Consider the following 8,854-nt stretch of genomic DNA (forward strand, 5'->3'; position numbering starts at 1 on the left):
GAGGAGGAGGAGGTAGCATTCTCAAACTTAACTCACACTCTCTCACACTCTGATTACTCACTTACTTGCAATGATTTTGTACACTACTTTCATCCCTATTTATATTGCCAATTTGGGAGGCAAAGGGTACTTTACCAAGGCATCAACTTGCTAACTTGCTTGCAAGTTGATGCTGCAACTTCAGCTTCTAAAACAACAACTTGCCAACTTGTAAAGTTTCCAGAATTTGAGCCAACTCAATAACCCAACACAATGAGTTAGCTCAATATAACAAATATCTACATTGGTGAAGGTTCTCTAACTAAAACAATAAAGTCACACAAACTTGAACAAAAAGGTCATGCAAACTTGAACAAAACTCCACCTTGGCGAGATACCTAACCAACTAAATAGGTGTTTCAAAGCAAACACAAAACATATGCAAAATGAACCAAACAAATGCATGAGATACATCGAGCCAATCCAAGACAACTTGCATAATGAATTGAACCAGTTCTTCTAATAATTCTATAATAAGTAACCAAATTCCAAACACCATCATGGTGCCAAGTTCTATGTTCCAAATGCAAAACCAAAGTGTAGCCAGTTTCTCGTGATCCTCGGAGGGGTTTAGTCTCCTTGGATATAATAGCCCTACAGTTCGAATTCCTGTGGTTCTAAATCTGGTTTCACAAGTGCAATGTGAAACAGAAAAAAACAAAAATGAGAGTCTGAATCTGGAAAATCTTTGGAAAATTTATTTACAATAAAAAATACCAAAAATGAACTGCATCACCAGATTTCAGAGTCGTCACCTAAATATTTTTGAAAAATTTAGGAAATCCGTGACTCATGCCAAAGACCACTTGTCCGTCATAACCAAAGTGTCTCGGCTCGAGAACTTAGGTATGAGAGGGGAAGGTCATGAATTGAGCACCCCACTCACCCTACCAAAGATCGACCTCTACTAATGATGATGTGATTTTTATGTACATTATATGATCATGTTCTGATTTATTATGCCAACTTACTATGTGAGGCACACAAGTATAGACTACGTCACCTACTTTGGAATGCTTTGATTTTATATTTGTTTGATAAGTGTTTTAAATATGTGCTACTTGAAAAAGCAAGCTCATATGTACATTTATCAAAGTCATCCCAATTTAAGCAAAATAACTTTCATCCACAGGCTTTTAAAGAGGTATATCAAATAAATACTTAACCTCATGGTAATATGCTTGATATGGAAACATAAACACACCTGTAATATGCTAAAGCAAAAATGCTCACATAGTACTCAACTGAGGCAAGCCAAAGAGAAGTAAATAATTAAAAAAATGCATGTTTCTAATACATAAAGTGACTAATGCAACACATACAAAATGCAACTACTAAGTTCAGTTTATTTAACATGTCATATTGATAAACTCAAAGCATGCGGTAATGCACGTATTCAAGTAAGTAGAAAATGACAACAATGTTAGAATAATTAACCGAACCCAATGCATGTAAAAATGGATACAGCGCATGGTATGAAAAAAATGGAAAACATGATGCTACCACGATAAGAATATAAAGAAAAGGGAGAAAGAAATGGGGTTGGAAGACATACAAATATTACAAGTTTGCCCTCGCACAAGAGGGTCTAAAGTAATGTCCTAATTAAACTAATTATTACAAACCCAAATGAATTAACTACATTATTACAAACACAAATAAACTAATTAATTATTACAAGTCCGAATGGAAGCAAAACTAATATTAATAATCTAATGGATTTGAACGAGAAGCGAAGAACCGCATGCGCATAACCGAGAACATCTTCTGGAAACCTCTCTGTTTGTTGCCAGAATTTGCTTTGTTTGCAGTCAAAAAATTATTCTATTTTAGCCTTAGATTTTGCTCTGTTCTGCTATAAAAATGGCATTGCTTGTACAAAATTAGTGGCCGACCGACCTTGAAAGGTGGTCGGCCGTACAAAATGGTGGTCAGCCGTACAAAATGGTGGTCAGCTGGCCACTGTTTCTAGGGAATACCCTGTTGCAACAAAATTGCAATAGAGCAAAAATAGAGCGTGTCCAAGTGATGTTTATCCTCTTTGCCTTTCCTTATCATGAAGATAATCAAGGAAGAAATAGATTCGATTATCAAATTATCAATTATAGCAAATTTGTTGCGTGATGATCTTAGAAATGATAGGACAGAAGCTCAATAAATTAAATAAAAGATAGACAATACTTTCTCCTTATCATGGAGTTACCTCAATGGAAGGGGTAGACATTGCTTCATGAACCATTAAACATCACTAAAAAGTATGCAACGATTCAAAACACAATAGGTTCAATATAACATCCGATTGAACCTAACCTAATTTTATTACCTTTTTTTTTAATCTCTTTGTAACGCCCTCAAAATAATACATAAAACCCAACAATTTCGACATGCATTGATATAAGAGAATAAAATATCCTTCCATTCATTAGAGTATTGTTACAAAAGATATTACATGTTGACAACAAAAGTAAATGCCCTACGGGCTTGCAACTTTCCAAGCCAACACTTGGATACAAAAAGTGAGTACTAACTCAAATACATATTAAGCCCTTGGCTTGAATTTACATGTAATATCAAAATAACAAAACAACAAAAGGAGTCTTCAACCCTCAGAACCTCCCAAGCTAAGTCCTTGGAGGTGACATATCACCTGGACCTGAAAATGATGTCCCATATAGGGTGAGCCAAAGCCTAGAAGAGATATACTAAACCAAATATAAGCAATGACTAAAACAATAGCATTTGATAGATGATTAATACTTATAAACCGGTTATATCACAATACAGTTCCATGACAATCATGTCCATGTTACGTTCCACTTTCCTTTACTTATCCAAATCATTTCATATACATGGCTCAGAACTTGGCTGAACAATTCAATGAAACTATAACTCATATACCAACACTTCTGTATTTCAAGATAGATACACATATTTGATGCATCGTTATCATATAAAGACACTTCCATACTTCACAAATGATACACATATTTGCTGCATCAATACTTCAATTTAATATACATGTTTGCTGTATTAATGGAGTCCATCCCCTATCTCCTCCCAAATAGGTTTGAGAGTCCATTCCCTATCTTCCCTCAAACCATGGAGTACATCCCATATCTCCTCCCACACAATACACATATTCCAAGTATATAAACAATTATCATATACAGGGATCACTCAATACACATATTTGATGTATTATTCCAACCGTCATCTTCAATGACATATTCAATGTGATTAGTTTCAGTTTTCCCTAATCAACATACAGTGTCTACAACAATCAAGACTATCCTCCACCGATAGCCCAAAACAGTTATTTTTAAACAGAAAATAAATGCATTAAACAAATATAATATCAACCTTTACATAGGTGAGTGATAAATTAATCCAACTACACCATTCAATCCCGTAATTTCCCAATTTCATGGATTTCAACTCAATTTCATATTTTCCCAAATTAATTATACTAATTAATTTATTTCAATAATTAGGGCATTTTTCCCCTTTTCTCAATATCAACCCTAAGGCTTGATTTCACTAATTTAACAACAATCGTTCCATTTTCCAATGACTCACATACACATGGGTTTTAATATTTGAAAACCCCTATTTTATAAATTACATAACAAACCCAAACTTTCCCAATACTACCCAACAATACCAACTAATCAAAATGACCAAAGCTTATGTAAAAACTCATAAGATGGAGTAGGTTATCCCTACCTTGAAATGAAGAGCTCAAAAGGAGAAGATGACCAAAATTCGAAGTACTCTAAATTTGAGAGTTTTCAGATTAAAATGTAGCCCACACATCCCTCTACCTTTCTTACAAAGAACTAAGGGTAGAAACACTCAAGAACTAGATCAATCCCTAGAGAGAAGGTAAGTGTAGAGAGAGGAGCAGTCGGATCTAGGGTTTAGACAAAAGAGGAGATGAAAAAGTAAAGTGTAATCCCGCTACTGCCTACTGATATAACACAGGCTCGCTCGAGCGAAGGATTGGCCGCTCGAGCGACTAGACACAAGGAACTCTCGCTCGAGCGTAGAAAGCCTCGCTCGAGCCAAGAATGCGAAGGTTCAGGTCTGCAACCCAGAAGCACGCTTGAGCAACAAAATGCTCGCTCGAGCGACGAAACCCAAAACATACACCTCGCTCGCTCGAGTGAAGGAAAGCTCGCTCAAGCGAAGAATTGCAACCTTCAGGTCCAGAACCAGACGCAGATGCAAGCTCAAGTGAAGGTCTTCTCGCTTGAGCCACCAGATACAAAACTCAACTCTCGCTCGAGCGAAGGAACCCTGGCTCGAACGAAGGACCAAAATTCTGGGCAGCAACCATTTGCTCCCAATCACACCCAACCTATAACAAACCTGCCCAACACGTCCTATAACTCAAAAATAAGGAATTAACGGATGACATCAAAATATATACAACAACAAGCTCCACGGAACCTAAGTTTGGATACAACAACCAAATGGGGAAAGACCGGGATCGCTATACTCTTTTTACTCAAATTTTATTAACCCTTTTTACATTACCTTTCTATTTTCTTTTCTTTTCTTCCTTTTTGTCCAAAAGTGATGAATACATCCGCTAAGTCCAAAAGCAATAATGAGTAGCAAACATTGACTTAACTTGAGAAATGAGCTTTTCAAGCCATTGTCTATGAGGGAAATTACAAAGGAAGAATCAAACTCTTTTATAAGCGATAATGAATTTGGAGTCAAACCTAAAATGAGCTATAATGACACCAAATCCAAACTCGATAACAAGCTATAATGACTCTTTCCTTTATGATTTCTAAGGGTCTAACTAGAAAATTAGTCCCTTAAAAGTAATACACCGGCGATAAAGGGAAGTGTCAAACAAGAGATCATGCTTAGTATAAGACAGATGTAATGCCCTGGTAATGAACCTTTGAGGAGATTAAACCATTTAGTATGAAAGGTCTCTTTCTTATGCCTTGAATAACAATCTTTTGTTAGATATAACTCTTAATCAAATAAAAAAAGAAAGGAAGGAGATTGCAGAGTGCTAATGGAAAGTGGGTGATTACAATGGTGTGAACATATATGAAAGCTAAAAAAAAAAAAAGACTATCAACTCAAATGGAATGGAAGCCAAAGCCTATACACCAATCCATGAGGACTTACAAAAACACATCTACAATATTCAAAACATAATTTAACACACTAAAAAGCTCTGAAACATCACAAAAACAGTGTTGAAAATTAGGTTTTAGAAGTGAAAAAAATGAGCAAAAATGGAATTAAACCAAGGGATTTCAACCAACCAACAAGCCTAAGAAAGGGTGACTAACCCCTCCTCTTTTTTGTGACTTAAAATCACATATTTCAAGCCTCAAAATGCTCTAAAAATAGTATGCAAAAAGTAAAGAAAAGAGAGAGAAAAGATGGTACAAAAGCTCAAAGTATACCTCTTAAAGAGAGGAAGAGCTTCTAGTTCACAAACCACAAGTTGAGCACTCTCAAGAGCTGAAATTATGTTCAAGAATCTCCGCAAAAGGCCTCACGTTTAGGCTTACGAAGTGTATGTATAGTGTGTGTATATTCCAAGAGAAGAGAGAAGAGTGTTTGATAAGTTATTGCTCTTGGCAAAATTTTCTAACCCCAAACTATGAGGGGGGGTCATGTATTTATAGAAAAACATCTTCTCATATCGAAAATATCTGTAATGAGACAGTTGGTGCAAGGCATGCATATGGAGACAGCTGGCAGTTGTCCAAATATCTGTTGCGTTAAACATGGCTAGCTGGCCATGAAGAAGGACGGCTGACCAATCAAAAATGGCCTGCCGGTCACTTGTTGGCCATCTCTTCTCTGAGTGGTTAGGCTAGAAAAAATTAGGTTTTGGCTCAAAGTGGATGTAAGGTTTAGGGTTTAAAGCTTCAAACCAAAGCCTTTTGCTGAAAAAATCGAACGATTGTGCAGCGTAACATTTCATCATCGAGTGTTCAGAGTGAGGTGCTCAAGTCTTAAGGGCAGTAAAAAATGGAGTGTCTATACAAAGTTACCAACCATGGTGAACAAAATGCTTGGACCGATGCAAAAGCAAGACTTAAAAAAAGAAAAAGAAAAAGAATAAAAGGCGCCACAGATCTTGGAACACAGCCAAAACAATGTCTCCAAGAGACTACAAAGGGACACCAATGCTTCATCAAGATCTGAAGTAGATTGCCACAAGATCTTCTTCAAATTGAAAAATTTGAATTTTCCAATATTAACAAGTGACCAAAGGCCATACCAAAGACCTAAAATGCAAATTTAGAATGATCAGAATCATCATGTGCTACATTGGCATCAACATTTCCTTTTTTCTTCAAAATTGGACAATCTTTCTTCCAATGCCCTTTGAACGGGATCTACCTCTAACTATCAAAGCATCACTAAATGTATCATTGCAGGTCTCTTTATTTTTCTTCCCGTGCTTATTATTCATTAAAGGCATTAGAAACTTCTAGAAAAGCTACTCCCTTTCCATACAGTAATATGGGCATAAGGTGATTATACTTGTTAGCTAAGGAATTTAACAACAACGGTGCTTTTATCTTCATCTTCAATTTCAACATCTAGGTTTAATAAATTGGCAAGAATTTTATTGAAACGATCTAGATGTTCTATCATTGAAGCACCTCTTTTGTACTGGAAACAGAAGAGTTGCTTCTTTAAGTAGAGTTAATTTTCTACACTTGTCATCATGTATTCATCTTCGAGTTTCTTCCACAAATCCTTTGCAGAAATTTCTCTCATGACGAAGTATTTTTGTTCTTTGGCTAGAGACAATCGGATGGCGCTGCAAGCTTGGAGTTTGATCTATGTCAATTCCTTATCACCCATACCAATCGGTTTGTGTTCCAAAGCGATGTCAAGTCTTTGTTGGTAGAGAACATCCATAACTTCGCATTCCCACATGATGAAGTTGTTGGTTCTATCAAATTTCTCTACCTCGAACATTGCGTTGGACACTGTAGTCCTTTGCCTAGAGTTGATTAAAGACTTAGTTACCTTTGGTACTGAAGCTTTTGCCATTATAACTCATTTAATCTCCACCACAAGCAATAACGTCTTCTTAGAAATGCCCAAACCACAACAATTTCTATGCTCCCGAAAGATTCTTATTAACTTCGGGTTTGAATCTCAAAAAACAAAGTGTGGAATTGCATCTAAAGTTGTCTGTTTAGCCAAGAATACCCTTTCCCACCTTTTCTAGGGGTCAAATTGAAATTTCTCAAATTTCTAGGTGCTAAATTGAAAATTCCACAAACTTTTGGGTCAAAAGTGAAATTTGAGAGGTTATGGGGCCAAAAGAAAATTTTAGAAATAAATAGGGCAGCACTGTAATTTACCAAAGTTTAGGGGGGAAAATGCAATTTTAAAAAAATCTGGGTGCCATAATGCAAATTTCTAAAACTACTGATGATGTGGCATAATGCTGACATGTCAGACACGTGGTGGCTGATAGGGTGCTACGTTGGTTGTTGACTGATGGTGTTGCGTCACAGTGACATCACGTTGAACGAAACCACTAAGAGCATCTCCAATGCATGAGGCAAATGGAGAGAATTAGGCATTTTGCCTATTGAAGCTGCATTTCTAGGGCTTCAACCCATGAGGCAAATGGTGAGCCATTTTGCCCATTCTCGTTTTGGCTCTCTACATGTAGCCAGCCTCCATTGCTAGGCAAGTTGTGTTCCCGCCAACACAGGTGACTCTCTTTTTCTTTCCCTCTCTTTCTCCCTTTCTCGTTCTTCCTCATCAACGATCTCTCTCAACCTACCTCTTGCCCTTTCCATGATTCATACCTAGATTTCTCCCTATATTGCCATACTAACGCCATTGCCATAACCCTTTTCAAGTGCAGAATTTAAAAATCAATTAAACAACTTCGATAGAGAGAGAGAGAGAGAGAGAGAGAGAGAGAGAAAGAGAGTTGTGACAATTCAACGACACTGGAGACATGAATGGCCCAGGTGGGCAAAGAGAGGGCATTTGGGGGTTCATAGAGTGGCAAAGAAGAAGAACCCATCATCAATGGAAGCTCGGCAACCCAGCAGCACCCAAAAGAGAAGCAGCCATGGCTTTGTTGTTCTTGAATATACTGTAAATGGTAGTTTTTGAGGAGTGGGTTCGTTGAATTGGGTGAGAAACAATACCAATCTCATTGAATTTGTGAAGAGGAAATGGTCTTTGAGGAGCCAGTAAGGTTGCTGCTGACATGACTATGAGTGAGGTGTGTGTGTGTGTCAAGCAATGACCCCCAATACAATTTGAGGCCCCATTTCTCAATTAAATACACACCATAAATAAATAAATAAAAGTGATTAAAAAGTTTTTATATATATTAAAAACAAAAAATAAAAAATAGAGGAAAATACAAATACATTACTTAAAATTTATTTAAAATACGATTTGATCCCTATAATTTTAAAATTACTCTTTGGAATTGATAAGAAATGATTCTATTTTTCTTTTATAATAGTTTTCTTTTCAAAATTAATGTTTATTATAGTTTTCTTTTAAAAATTAGTTAAGTTAGTTTGATTGGTTAGCTAAAATAAAGAGTATTGGTTAGCTAAAATAAAGAGTATGGTTGGAGTATACACTAGCTAAACTAGATAGGCAAAATAAAGAAGGTAATTTTCTGTGTACTTTGAAGAGCCATTTTAGAGAGTATAGTTGGAGATGCTCTAAAGAAGACAGTAGTCCCACGTGCAGAACTTTAGGTGCGCATGAGGTTGCATCTGTGGTCTGTTCAACTTGATTTTGCACTATTGGACTCCTAAAATCGAGACGAACA

This window comes from Camellia sinensis, chromosome 9, assembly GCF_055761805.1.
Source record: "Camellia sinensis isolate YWXY chromosome 9, ASM5576180v1, whole genome shotgun sequence".
Lineage (NCBI taxonomy): Eukaryota > Viridiplantae > Streptophyta > Magnoliopsida > Ericales > Theaceae > Camellia > Camellia sinensis.